The 13,665-nt window shown below is 45.5% G+C and overlaps 1 protein-coding gene across 2 annotated transcripts in view; it reads left to right on the top strand.

Annotated features, from left to right (window-relative positions):
- Window positions 1-13,665, top strand: part of tpra1 (transmembrane protein, adipocyte asscociated 1) — a 35,127-nt gene that overhangs the window by 4,043 nt on the left and 17,419 nt on the right. Inside the window, exon 1 of one of the 2 annotated variants that reach the window (XM_078413846.1) lies at window positions 466-627. The exons of the other annotated variant lie outside the window; for it this stretch is intronic. The gene's annotated coding sequence lies outside the window, so the exon portion shown is untranslated. Of the gene's footprint in view, window positions 1-465; window positions 628-13,665 lie in introns of those variants that run through there. 2 annotated transcript variants of the gene reach the window in all.

The following is a 13,665-nucleotide window of genomic DNA, read 5'->3' as shown; positions in this document are numbered from 1 at the left end:
TTTGGACTGAAACCAGCAACTGTATTTCCTGGTATGGCATTAGATATTAGACAGATGAGTATTAAATAATTTAAGATTATAAAGGAACTGACACAGGAGTTGGAGTCAGCCATGAACATAGTGAATGAAGGGACAGACTTGAGGGGCTGAGTGGTCTTTTTTTTCTTGTGTTTCCATTAACTAAATCGTTTTCTGCAAGGGAATGCAGATGATGGAATCTGGAGCAAAAGAAGAAACGATCTGCGGGAGGAACTCAACTGGTCGAGCACTTCCTCCAGCAGTTTGTGTGTTTTGTTTCCCGAGTTCCCTTTTGCGCCGTATAATTCAACGAGAAGTTTGAAACATTCCCCCCCCCCCCCCCCCCCCCCCATTCGCTTCGTCGGTTCTGCAGTCGCGCACTTTGGAGACAGTCCCGACGATGTGGACGGTGTGGGGAGGAAGTGGCGGTCCAGCAGGAAACTGTGCGGAGTTTGTGTTGGAAGAAGGTTCCAGTCAGGTGATTTTGCTGACCCTGCACAAGTCCACAATGCAGCCAGAGAAAAGGAGAGCGACAGACATGATGTCCCTGCAGTGTGGGAGCCGGTCGCTGATCTAAGTTTAAATTTCCCTGCAATAACGCCGCGATCTGTAAGTAACTGTCAGCTTCAAGCCGATCATGTCAGATTAAAACTGACAGCAGCTGACACATAGTCCCATTGCAACAATGTGTCTGCTACATTGTCACATTCTGATTGGTAGCCCCTTTCACTTCACATTAAGCCGATCTTCTCGTTTTAATGGTGATGGCTTGTTTTAAAATTGGAATCGTCTCCTTATCAGCCTTTGGAGCCAAATTGTTTTATTAAAAAAAAGGAGAGTATCGACTTTCAGGTTAAGAAGGGGGAGTTTGGCCTTGAAAGTAAATCGAAAGCGAAATAAAATTGGACGCGATATTCAGCGCCTCGTGAAGGAAGATTAATTAGGCAATAGCGCAAGAGGCGATGTGCACTTTTTTTTTTTTTTTTGCATTGCTGTTTATTGTCTGAAAGTCGATTTTTTTTTTTTGCCTGTGAAAATGGACAAAGCTGGTCCTGTAGGTTGAATTGATTGGTTGACTGCATGGGTTATTATTGTCACGTGTACCAACTTACAGTGGAAAAAGGTTTGCGTGCAAATCATATAGTGCAAAAGAGAAAATAACTAGAGTGCGGGACGTAGTGTTATAGCTGCAGAGAAAGTGCAGATAGGAAAAAGTGCAAGGGTCGCATCAAGGTAGATTGGAAACACAAGACTTGCAGATGTTGGAATTTTGAGCAAAGCACAAACACCCCAGCATCTGTGGGGGGAAATGCACATATGCAGTTTGTGTTTTGCTTCAGACTGAAGAAGGGTCTTGATCTGAAATGTCATCTGTCCATTTCCCTCTCAGGATGCAGCCTGATCCACTGCGTTCCTCCAGCAGTTTGCTTTTTGAGGTAGATTGTACGATCAAGCATTAGGGCAGCATGGTTGTGCGGCGGTAGAGCTGTTGCCTCATGGCACCAGAGACCTGGCTCTGATTCTGACCTTGGCTGCTGTCTCTGTGTGGAGTTTGCACGTTCTCCCTGTGACCGTGTGGGTTTCCTCCAGATGCTCCAGTTTACTCCCACATCCCAAAGACATGCAGGTTAGTAGGTTAATTGACTCTCTGTAAATTGTCCCCTAGTGTGTAGGGAGTGAATGAGAAAGTGGGATAACATAGAACGAGTGTGAATTGGTCAGCATGGACTCTGGGCTGAAGGGCTTGTTTCCGTAATGTATATAAATAAAATCCATCCCAAGCATATGAGTCTGAAGAAGGGTCTCGACCCGAAACATCATCATCAGCAGCACCATCACCGACCTGATCACCTCCGGCGATCTACCCCTCAGTGCCTCCAATCTCATAGTTCCCCAGCCCCGCACGGCCCGATTCTACCTCCTACCCAAAATCCACAAACACAACTGTCCCGGCAGACCCATTGTCTCTGCCTGCTCATGCCCTACCGAACTTATCTCTACCTACCTCGACTCCATCCTATCCCCCCTGGTTAAATCCCTCCCCACCTACGTCCAAGACACCTCACACGCTCTCCTCCTGGATAACTTCCGGTTCCCAGGCCCCCACTCCCTCATTTTCACCATGGATGTCCAGTCACTCTACACCTCCATCCCCCACAAGGATGGTCTCGAAGCCCTCCGTTTCTTCCTCGACCGTAGAACCAGCCAATCCCCATCGACCGACACTCTCCTCCGCCTAGCAGAGCTGGTTCTTACCCTCAACAACTTCTCCTTTGACTCCTCCCACTTCCTCCAAACCAGAGGCGTAGCTATGGGCACTCGCATGGGCCCTAGCTACGCCTGCCTCTTTGTCGGGTACGTCGAACAATCCCTGTTCCAGACGTACACTGGCCCCATCCCCGAACTCTACCTCCGCTACATCGACGACTGCATTGGTGCTACCTCTTGCACCCATGCAGAACTCACTGACTTCATACACTTCACCTCCAATTTCCATCCTGCCCTTAAATATACCTGGACTATCTCTGACATCTCCCTCCCGTTTCTGGACCTCACCATCTCCATCACAGGAGACAGACTAGTGACGGACATTTACTACAAGCCCACCGACTCGCACAGCTATCTGGACTACACTTCTTCCCACCCGGTCCCCTGCAAAAAGTCTATCCCCTACTCCCAATTCCTCCGTCTACGCCGCATCTGCGCCCGGGATGAGGTGTTTCAGACTAGGGCTTCCGAGATGTCCTCGTTCTTCAGAAAACGGGGCTTCCCCTCCTCCATTATAGATGAGGCTCTCACTAGAGTCTCTTCTACATCCCGCAGCTCCGCTCTTGCTCCCCCTCCCCCCACTCGCAACAAGGACAGGATCCCCCTCGTTCTCACCTTCCACCCCACCAGCCAGCGGATCCAACATATCTTCCACCAACATTTCCGTCACCTACAACGGGACCCCACCACTGGCCATATCTTCCCATCCCCTCCCCTCTCTGCGTTCCGCAGAGACCGTTCCCTCCGTAACTCCCTGGTCCACTCGTCCCTTCCTACCCAAACCACCCCAACCCCGGGCACTTTCCCTTGCAACCGCACGAGATGCAACACCTGTCCCTTTACCTCCCCCCTCAACTCCATCAAAGGACCCAAACAGTCTTTCCAGGTGAGACAGAGGTTCACCTGCACCTCCTCCAACCTCATCTATTGCATCCGCTGCTCTAGATGTCAACTTATTTATATCGGCGAAACCAAGCGCAGGCTCGGCGATCGCTTCGCTGAACACCTGCGCTCGGTCCGCATTAACGCAACTGATCTCCCGGTGGCCCAGCACTTTAACTCCCCCTCCCATTCCCAGTCTGACCTCTCTGTCATGGGCCTCCTCCAGTGCCATAGTGAGGCCCGCCGGAAATTGGAGGAGCAGCACCTTATATTTCGCCTGGGCAGTTTGCAGCCCGGTGGTATGAACGTCGACTTCTCCAACTTCAGATAGCTCCTCTGTCCCTCCCTTCCCCTCCTCCTTCCCAGATCTCCCTCTATCTTCCTGTCTCCACCTATATCCTTCCTTTGTCCCACCCCCGACATCAGTCTGAAGAAGGGTCTCGACCCGGAATGTCACCCATTCCTTCTCTCCCGAGATGCTGCCTGACCTGTTGAGTTACTCCAGCATTTTGTGTCCACCAAGCACATGAGGTTTGTTCAAGAATCTGATAACAAAGAGGAAGAAGCTGTTCTTGAATCTGCAGGTATGTATTGATATCAACATAGGGTGATGTTTATGGGAAAACATGCAGGATTATTATGATAAGGCCGAACCAGGTAGTCTCAAGATCACCAGTGTTTTAATTTAATATTCTGAGAAGTCAGATTTCATTTTTAAACACTAGCTGTATTAAATTTCAGTTTTGAGGTTCTCGGTTTGTGAGTGCATGTCTGTTTTTATTTAACATACATGTAACGTACAGCCTGAGAACAGGTCATAAGACACAGGAGCAGAATTAGACCACTTGGCCCCACGAGTCTACTCTGCCATTCAATCATGGCTGATCTATTTTTCCCCACTCAACTCCATTCTCCTGCCTTCTTCCCGTAACCTTTGATGCCCTTACTGATCAAGAACCTATCAATCTCTGGTTTAAAATTACCCTATGACTTGGCCTCCACATCCTTCTGTGGCAATGAATTCCACGGATTCACCACCCTCAGGCTGAAGAAATTTCTCCTCATCTCCATTCCAAAGGTATGTCCCTTTATTCTGAGGCTTTGCCATCCTTCAACAGCCTATTTGTGCCAAACATGGTTCCAAATTATGCTCATTCCATCGCCTGCAAATGGTCTATATCCCTCCATTCTCTGCCTGTCCATGTGTCTGTCCAATGGCTCATTAAATGCTGCTATTGTATCTGTATCTACCACCTTCACTGGCAGCGTGTTCCAGGCACCCACCACTCTTGAGCAAAAACAAAACTTGCCTTACAAACTTGCCTTTGCTCTGCAAACTTACTGATCTGACCATCTTCATTTTCATTCATATCATCAGAATATATTACAAACTATTGACACCACTGGTCACAAACCTGCAGTCAGAAAAATACTGAACAAGAGCCCGACCTGAATGTCACCTATCCATGTTCTCCAAAGATGCTGTCTGACCCGCTGAGTTACTCCAGCACTTTGTGTCCTTTAGTGTAAACCAGGATCTGCAGTTCCATGTTTCTACAGAAAATACCTCTCTAGAGCAAGACAATTTTGGATCCACTGTTCCCAAAATGTTTCCCCACTGAAACCTCAATCACTTGGCCTGGCCTTTTCTCCAATATAAGGGCTAATACAGGTCATCCCTGACTGGACTTTCTGCATACTGTTTCAAGAAACCTTTCTGGATGCACCGAACAAATTCTGCCTCATCTAAGCCCTTGGTGCCAAGCTGTCCCAGTCAATATTGGGGAAGTTAAAATCACCCACTATAAGAACCCTGTGTAGAAAGGAACTGCAGATGCTGGTATATACCGAAGATAGACACAAAGTACTGGAGTAACTCAGATAGTCTGGCAGCATCTCTAGAGAAATAAATGCGGGTAATGTTTCGGGTCGGGAACCTGTCTAAAGAAAGGTCCCAACCAAAAACGTCACCCATCCTTTTTCTCTAGCGATGTTGTCTGACCCGCTGAGTTACTTCAGCAATTTATATCTGTCTATCTTCACTGTTGTTTTTGCACGGTCTGTTTATATCTCTGTTCCTCTAGCTCCTGTAGGTGATTGGAAGGGCTATACTATAACCTAGTCATAATGGTTGGAGGAAATGGTGAGGGTGTGGAGTTAGGGTTGTTGAAACCATCGTGGATACTGAAGATAGTTCAGCATAAAAGCACCTGACAGTGATATAGGGTGGGGGAGAGATATTGGTTTGGATGTACCTCAATGTTTAAGGGGAGAAAATTATTCAAATGTTCAACATTTCATGTATTCGCCCAGGAGAGGGACGTTGGTGAGCTTAGGCAGGGGTATGTTGATATTCAAAGCCATGTCAAATTCAACAAGGAGATGTAGAAGCAAAGAACTGCAGAAAGTGCCAGAGTAACTCAACAGGTTAAGCAGTATCCCTGGAGAACATGGATAGGCAACGTTTTGGGTCGAGTCTGAAGAAGGGTCTCGACCCGAAGCATCACCTTACCCATGTTCTCCAGAGATACTGCCTTTTGTGTCCTTTTGTGTTTCAACAAGGAGATGTTGGTGTTTTGAAAAACATTAATGAGGCACAAAGTCACAGTACATCACAGATTCAGTGACAATATTCAATCCTGACCTCCTCTGCTGTCTGTGTGGAGTTTGCCTGATCTCCCTGTAATCATGTGCTCTGGTTTCCTCTCACAAACAAAAGATGGACTGGTTGGTAAGTTAATTAACCACACTAAATTACCGCTATTGTTGGAGTGTGGTAAGTCAATTGGTGGTGCAGTTGATGGGCATTGTTACAAGGAAGAAGTGAGGAATAGAATATCATGGATTGGGAGTAGCATAGACTTTAGTTTAATTTACAGATTTAGCATGGAAACTGGCTCATGTTCACACCGACCATTGATTACGTTCACACTAGTTCTGTGTTATTCCGTTTTCTCATCTACTTCCTACACTTTAAGGGTAATTTATTATGGTGCAGGGCAGAGCTTGTTCTACATGTATGATTGAAAGCTGACCGCGTCATTATGAATGATGTTCTGGGGAAGTGTGTGTGAATTAGGAAGAAATCCATTGTGTTTTGTCCTCCAATTATTGGCATTCAGCTATGTATGTTGGTGGAAGGGGTAGGGAGATAGTTTTAAGGAGACACCTGGTAGTTGAATAAATCGAATGGTTTCTTTGCTTTCCTGTTCTAATTCTGGAACTTTGGGGAGTGTTATTAGTTGAGGGAGGAGATGGGGGAAGACCAGAATAAAGATCTTAATGTATACACAAGGAACTGCAGATGTTGGTTTGCAAAATAAGTCTCCAGTTTAGTTTATTATTGTCAGTTTATTATGTGTACTAAGGTACAGTGAAAGGCTTTTGTTTCTTGCGATCCAGTCAATGAAAAAACTATACATGATTACGATCAAGTCGTCCACAGTGTACAAATAAACGATCCAACATTGAGGGCAAGATAATGTCTGATTAAAGATAGTTCAAAGGTCTCCAATGAGGTAGATGGGAATTCAGGACTGCATTCTAGTTGGTGAAAGGATAGTACAGTTGCCCGATAACAGCAGGGAAGAAAGTGCTAGAGTAACTTGGCAGATCAGGCGGCATCTCTGGAGGACATGGATTGGTGACGTTTGGGTTGGGACCCTTCTCAGACTGATTATTAGAGGGGGAGAATATCCCACCCTTGCTCCTCCCCCCCCCCTCCTTTATCCCCCCCCCTCTCTTCCCTGTGCCCCACCTGAATGTACACCCATTTCTCCCTTTTCCTCACTCCCCTCTACCCATATTCCTTTCTCTGGTTTCACATTTCACACCTCTTCGTTCCATATCTCACACTTATTTTGTCTTTTCAACTCTGGCCTACAATCAGTCTGAAGAAGGATCCTGAACTGAAAAGTTACCTGTCCAAGTTCTCCAGAGATGCTGCCTGACTCGCTGAGTTACTCCAACTCTGTATCTTTTATCATAAATGTATGATCACCTCAATGAAAGTGCGGGTGGTTAGGTTACTTGGCTGCTTTATAGGGTGACACAGTGGCTCAGCTGGTAGAACTGCGACCTCAGTGAAAGAGTTCCAGGTTTGATCCTGGGTGCTGACATCAGATGGAAGGCTATGGGTCTGAAACATTAACTCTTCCTGTTCCCTCAAATGGCGCCTGACCATTCTGAGTACCTCCAGCATTTTCTGTTTTTATTTCAGTTGGCATGTTTGGTCAATAAAACGTGACCTTGTCAGAGACAACCAAATGGCAGTGCATGTTCTGCAGAGACTGTACCTTCAATGCAATTAGAACAATAGTGGCAGAGCTGAAAATGAGTAACCTTTGCACCCCCTCTCTCCCCATCCCTCCCCCACCCGAGTCGTTGTGCAATTTTTACTGTCGTCCTGTTGAGTTCCACTGACTGAATGAACTAATTATCGCCTATCCCACAGCCAACAATGGACCATTGTGGGCTCCATATTTCCTTGATTATTGTTACTTTCTGCATATTTTCCATTCATTTGTCCTAAGTATTGTCTATATCTCTCGTTTCCTTTTCTCCTGACCGTCAGTCTGAAGAAAGATCTCGACTCAAAATGTCACCTATTCCTTTTCTGCAGAGATGCTGCCTGACCCACTGAGTTACTCCAGCTTTTTGTGTCTGTCTTCGGTTCTTCATCATCTGCAGTTCCTCCCGACACACTCTGAGTCTTCCATGCTGGCTCTAATGCCTATCTACGCTGATTCAATTTGCTTGCATTAGGTCTATATCTCTCCACTCCTTTGATATCCAAGTACCTACCCAAATGCCTTTTTAAATGTTGTAATTAAGTCTGCCTCCACCACCTCCTGTGGCAGCTCGTTCTATGTTATCACCACTCTGTAACACAAACTTCTTTATTTCTTTCCCTCTCACTTTAACATGCCCATTAGTTCTACACTCATCAGCCTGGGGAAAAAAAGACTAATTATCTACCCTTTCTATGCCTTTCATCTATCTATATACTAAAACTCTCGTTTGTTTGTTTGTTCCTGAACTACGGCCAAAACTGTACACGATAGCGCGACAATCTTAGACCCACCTTACTCACCGTCATGTCATCCCTTTGGTGCTAATGGAAGAAGTTTCATTGAAATCGGTGTTATATTTTTTAAGTTATTCACATTTTAAAGTTTAAATCTATCTCCTAGGGAGGGAGGGGGGAAGGGGGAGGCGGGGGAGAGGAGAGGGGGAGAGGGAGAGGAGAGGGTGCTGTACCAATGCAGGAGATTTGGGCCCAACGGGTCCACTTGGTCTAGTAATATTATAAACTTATAAATTCACCAGTCTGCCTTCTACACATTAATGAGAGTAAACTATCCTATCCTGTCTCTAAAGCCCACCACCATTCCAGACTACATCTTGGTGAGTCTTTTCTGCACTCTATATCTTCTGAAATGTGGCAACCAGAACTGTTTAGTTTAGTTTATTATTGTCATGTGTACCATGCACAGAGCAAAGTTTTTTTGTTGTGTGCTATCCAGCGAAAAGACTAGTCAAGTCAAGTCAAGTTTATTTGTCACATACACATACACGATGTGCAGTGAAATGAAAGTGGCAATGCCTGCGGATTGTGCACAAAAAAGAATTACAGTTACAGCATATAAATAAAGTTAATAAGTTACTATAGTGTAGACAAAAAATTTTAGTCTCTGGAGTTATAAAGGTTGACAGTCCTGATGGCCTGTGGGAAGAAACTCCGTCTCATCCTCTCTGTTTTCACTGCGTGACAGCGGAGGCGTTTGCCTGACCGTAGCATCTGGAACAGTCCGTTACTGGGGTGGCAGGGGTCCCTCATAATCTTACTTGCTCTGGATTTGCACCTCCTGATGTATAGGTCCTGCAGGGGGACGAGTGTAGTTCCCATGGTGCGTTCTGCCGAACGCACTACTCTCTGCAGGGCCATCCTGTCCTGGGCAGAGCTGTTCCCAAACCAGACTGTAATGTTGCCGGACAGGATGCTCTCTACAGCCCCAGAGTAGAAGCCTGGTTCTACTTAGCATGATTACAATCATCCGTCCACAGTGTACAGATGCAGGATAAAGGGAATAACCTTTAATGAAGGGTAAAGTCCAGAAAAGTCATATTAAAAGATAGTCTGAAGGTAGATGGTAGTTTAGGATCGCTCTCTAGTTGGAGATAGGATGCCTGATAACAGCTGGGAAGAAACTGTCCCTGAGTATGGAGATATACATTTTCAAACTTATGTCAAACTTGTCTGATGGGAGAAGAGGGAGTGGCCGGGGTGAGACTGGTACTTAATTATGCTGGTGGCCTTGCTGAGGTAGCGTGAAGTATAGATGGAGTCGATGGAAGGAAGGAAGGTTGGTTTGTGTGATGGTCTGGGCTATGTCTACACCTCTCTGCAATTTCTTGCAGTTTTGGATGGAGTGGTTGCCAAAACCATGCTGTGATGGAACCCGATAAAATGCTTTCTACGGCACAACTGTTGAAGTTTGTGGGAGTTGTTGGGGACTTGCTGATTTTCTAAGCCTTGTTGCTCACAAGACTCCAATACTGCCAGAGCAATGATTTGTACATTGCAACATCAGATGGGGTTACATGGGTTATGGAAGACCTGACCTACAGAAATCCATCTTTATGCTATTATCCCCATAATTTTTTTTTAATGCATTCTTCAAGACAGGATAGTTACAGATATGCAAACATCTTCTGCAGACTGTAGTACCTCGTTATTTCAAAAGACAACAGGTCTTCAAAACAAAAATGTATTTGCATGTTTTTGTAAAGACGGCACTGTGGCAACGCCAAGGACCTGGGTTTAATCCTGACTACGGGCGCTGTCTGTACGGATTTTGTACATTCTTCATGTAACCACATGGGCTTTCTCTGGGTGCTCCAGTTTTCATGTACACTCCAACAGCGTGCAGGTTTGTAGGTTAATTGTCTTCTGTAGATTGTCCCTGGTGTGTAGGATTGTGGCAGTGTATAGGTGGTTGTTGATTGGCGCTGTCTCAGTGGGCCGAAGCTGCCTGTTTCCACGCTGTATTTCTAAACTAAACGCGACTAAATGTAACTGCAGTAATCAAACCATTGTCTTTAAGATTTCAGGCTGCCAGTTCACAACAGGGGGACATCTAAGAGCTGAGAAGTTTAAGGAAAGATTTAATTGTGGAAAAAAAATCAGGAATAATTTAACTGCAATAAATAAAACCAAATAGAGGCCTGATCCTCTGGTTGAATGGCTGATGATGAGAAGACTTGAATTTAAGGATTTGAAAGTATAAAGTGCTGGATAACTTGGCAACATCTGCAGAGAGAATATTCCCAGCATTTCCTGTTTTTTTACTTCTGATTCCAGATGTGATATGGGGCTACATCCTTTTACAAAGTGAGTTATATTATGTTACTAGACCAAGTGGACCTATTGGGCCCAATCCTCTCCTGCATTGGTGCAGCAGCAGCACCCTCCCCTCCCCTCCCCTCCCCTCCCCTCCCCTCCCCTCCCCTCCCCTCCCCTCCCCTCCCCTCCCTCCCTCCCTCATCCTCCCTCATCCTCCCCCCTCCCTCCCTAGTAGATAGATTTAAACTTTAAAATGTGAATAACTTTTAAAATATAACACCGATTTCAAGGAAACCTCTTCCATTAACACCGAAGGGATGATGGTGAATAAGGCGGGCCTAAAATTGTCACCCTTTCATGTACCGTTTTGGTTGTAGTTCAGGAACAAACAAACAAACGAGAGTTTTAGTATATAGATGCTGAGAGGCCTAGATAGGGGAGACAGACCCTTTCTTCCCCAAGGTGGAAATGTCAAAGACCAGAGGGCATAGCTTAAAGATGAGGGGCAAAGTTTAAAAGAGATGTGGAGGGCAAGTCTTTTTGCACAGCGGGTGGTGGGTGCATGGAATGCACTGCTGGAGGTGGTGGTGGAGGCAGATACGATGGTGATGTTTAAGAGACTTTTAGATAAGCACATGGAGATGCAGGGAATGGAGGAACATGAATCACGAGCAAGCAGAGGAGATTAGTTTATCCTGGCATCATGTTTGACACAGAAATTGTGGGCTGAAGGGCCTGTTCTTGTGCTGTACTCTTCTTCTATGTTCTATGTAACCCTCAGTTTCTCTGGGAGTTTTATAGCAAGTTGGACCAAACAAAAACTATACCAGAGTTCTTTCAAATGATCACAAAATGCTGGAGTAACTCAGCGGGCCAGGTGGCATCTCTGGATAAAAGGAATAGGTGATGTTTTGGGTGAAAATTCTTTCAAATAGTCCTTGCTTTAAAGGACTCATTTTGTTTGGAACTTATGCTATTCTTTTTAGATTTAGTTTAGAGATACAGCGCAGAAACAGGTCTTTCTGCCCACCGGCTCCACACTGGGTCCAGCGATGCCCGCATATTAACACTATCCTAAACAAGTTTTACATTTACCAAGCCAATTAACCTACAAACCTGGACGTCCTTGAAGTGTGGGTGGAATCCGAAGATCTCAGAGAAAACCCACGCAGGTCACGGGGGAGAACGTACAAACTCTGTACAGACAGCACCCGTGGTCGGGATTGAACCCGGATCTCTGGCATTGCATTTGCTGTAAGGCAGCAACTCTACCGCTGCGCCACCATGCCGCTGTGGAAGCGAGGCTCTGTAAAACATATGTGCGAGTTGACAAGTGAAGAACTTGGCACATGGATATGCAGAGGATGGAGGGATATGGACCACATGCTGTCAAAGGGGATTAGTTTATCTTGACATTATGTGCGGCCCACACATTGTGGGCCAAAGGGCCTGCTCCAGTGCTGTACTTTTCTTGGTTCTATACTCTGGAATAAACGCCCTGAAAAGGTAGAGGGAAGAGTTTCCCTCTACCCGAAGAAAATAATTTTGTTCATTGCTTTGGGACAGGCGCTGACACTTGAACTAACTGGATTGTTTATTCAATAGAGCTGTCAAATACACAGAGTGCGCGATGCATCTCTCACTACTGTGATTCTCTTTCCCACTGACCATTCCCCTATCAACAGCTGCACAACTTTTGTAAAAATTGGGCTGGCTGAAAGCTTTATCGTTAATGCCGTTAAGGGTGATAAAAGTGAACAAAAGCAAGGGTTTAGGCGTAAATCTGCAGACGTCTGATTTGTACAGCTGGTGATTTATGATTCGGCAGGACAATGTCGGCCTTGCCTCGTTCTTGCCTTTGACTGCTAATCCCGGCTGAGTTCGTTGAGCAGTTGCTGCACTCCATCTGACCTCTAATGGAGGAATCCCTACTTAAATAGCAGCTTTTACTGCTTCACAATATATTGGCAGGGCTGGGCTTTGTCTCGCTCCCACTTATCCCCCCCCCCCCCCCCAAACAATGTCTGGAGAAGGGTCCTGACCCGAAACGCCACCTATCCATGTCCTCCAGAGATGCCACCTGACCTGCTGAGTTACTCCAGCACTTTGTGTCTTTTCTTTTATAAACCAACATCTGCAGTTCCTTGTATTTATATTGGTACTGGTGTCCTGCAAATCTGCTCTTGGATGAGATATCTGACCTGCATCTATCTATACTCCACATCACTCTCGGGTCTGAAGAAGGGTCTCAACCCTAAACGTCGCCCATTCCTTCTCTCCTGAGATGCTGCCTGACCTGCTGAGTTACTCCAGCATTTTGTGAATAAATACCTTTGATTTTGTTTTGTTCTGTTTAGACGATGTCTTGGAGTATTTAGGGCTTATTTTCACTCTTGCAGACAAGTGCCTTCGTCACTAAGTATGTGACTGTTGAATCATGTGACTGTTGAATCATGTTGACAAGGATGCTTTTCTGCAGCGTTGCAACTTTTAATGTTGTTCCTGAGCTTGGTGTGGAAATAACGATACAAACTCGAGGTCAGCTGTTAGTAAAAACATCCACCAGTATTGTTTTAAAAACCTCTTGCCATTTTTTTCATTGTGAGCTGTTATCAGCACTATTGACATCCCTGGAGAACAAGGTTGGGTGACGTTTTGGTCGGGACCCTTCATCAGACTGAAGAAGTGTCCTGACCCGAAATGTCCCCCATCCATGTTCTTCAGAGATGCTGCCCGCAACTTGCACTTTAGAGAAACCTTACTAATTCCACATTGAACTTCCACAGACAGTAACAAGAAGAGCGTGCATTAATGTCAGAACATGTTTTCAGGCATTTTCCCGGAGTGTTAATAGGCTAAAAACAAATGACACCAAGTCACACTCCGTATTAAGACAGGTAATCAAAATCGTGGTCAGAAAGGTAGGCATCCTGTAAAGGCAGGGAAAATCTTAGAAGTTCTTTACCCCTTTTTGGCTGTGGATATCAATAAAAGGCTCAGATGTGAAGATTATTTATCTGGCAAGGGGGCTGAGGTTTACTTGTATATCAGTACATATAAATCAAATAACAGTGCAAAGATAAAAAATAATGCCCCCAAATCTAAGGTATCACAAAATGCTGGAGTAACTTAGCGGGTCAGGCAGCATCCTC

Source organism: Rhinoraja longicauda, chromosome 17 (assembly GCF_053455715.1).
Source record: "Rhinoraja longicauda isolate Sanriku21f chromosome 17, sRhiLon1.1, whole genome shotgun sequence".
Classification (NCBI taxonomy): domain Eukaryota; kingdom Metazoa; phylum Chordata; class Chondrichthyes; order Rajiformes; family Arhynchobatidae; genus Rhinoraja; species Rhinoraja longicauda.
Note: the sequence above shows the minus strand (reverse complement) of the source record. Positions and strands in the feature narration are given on the sequence as shown.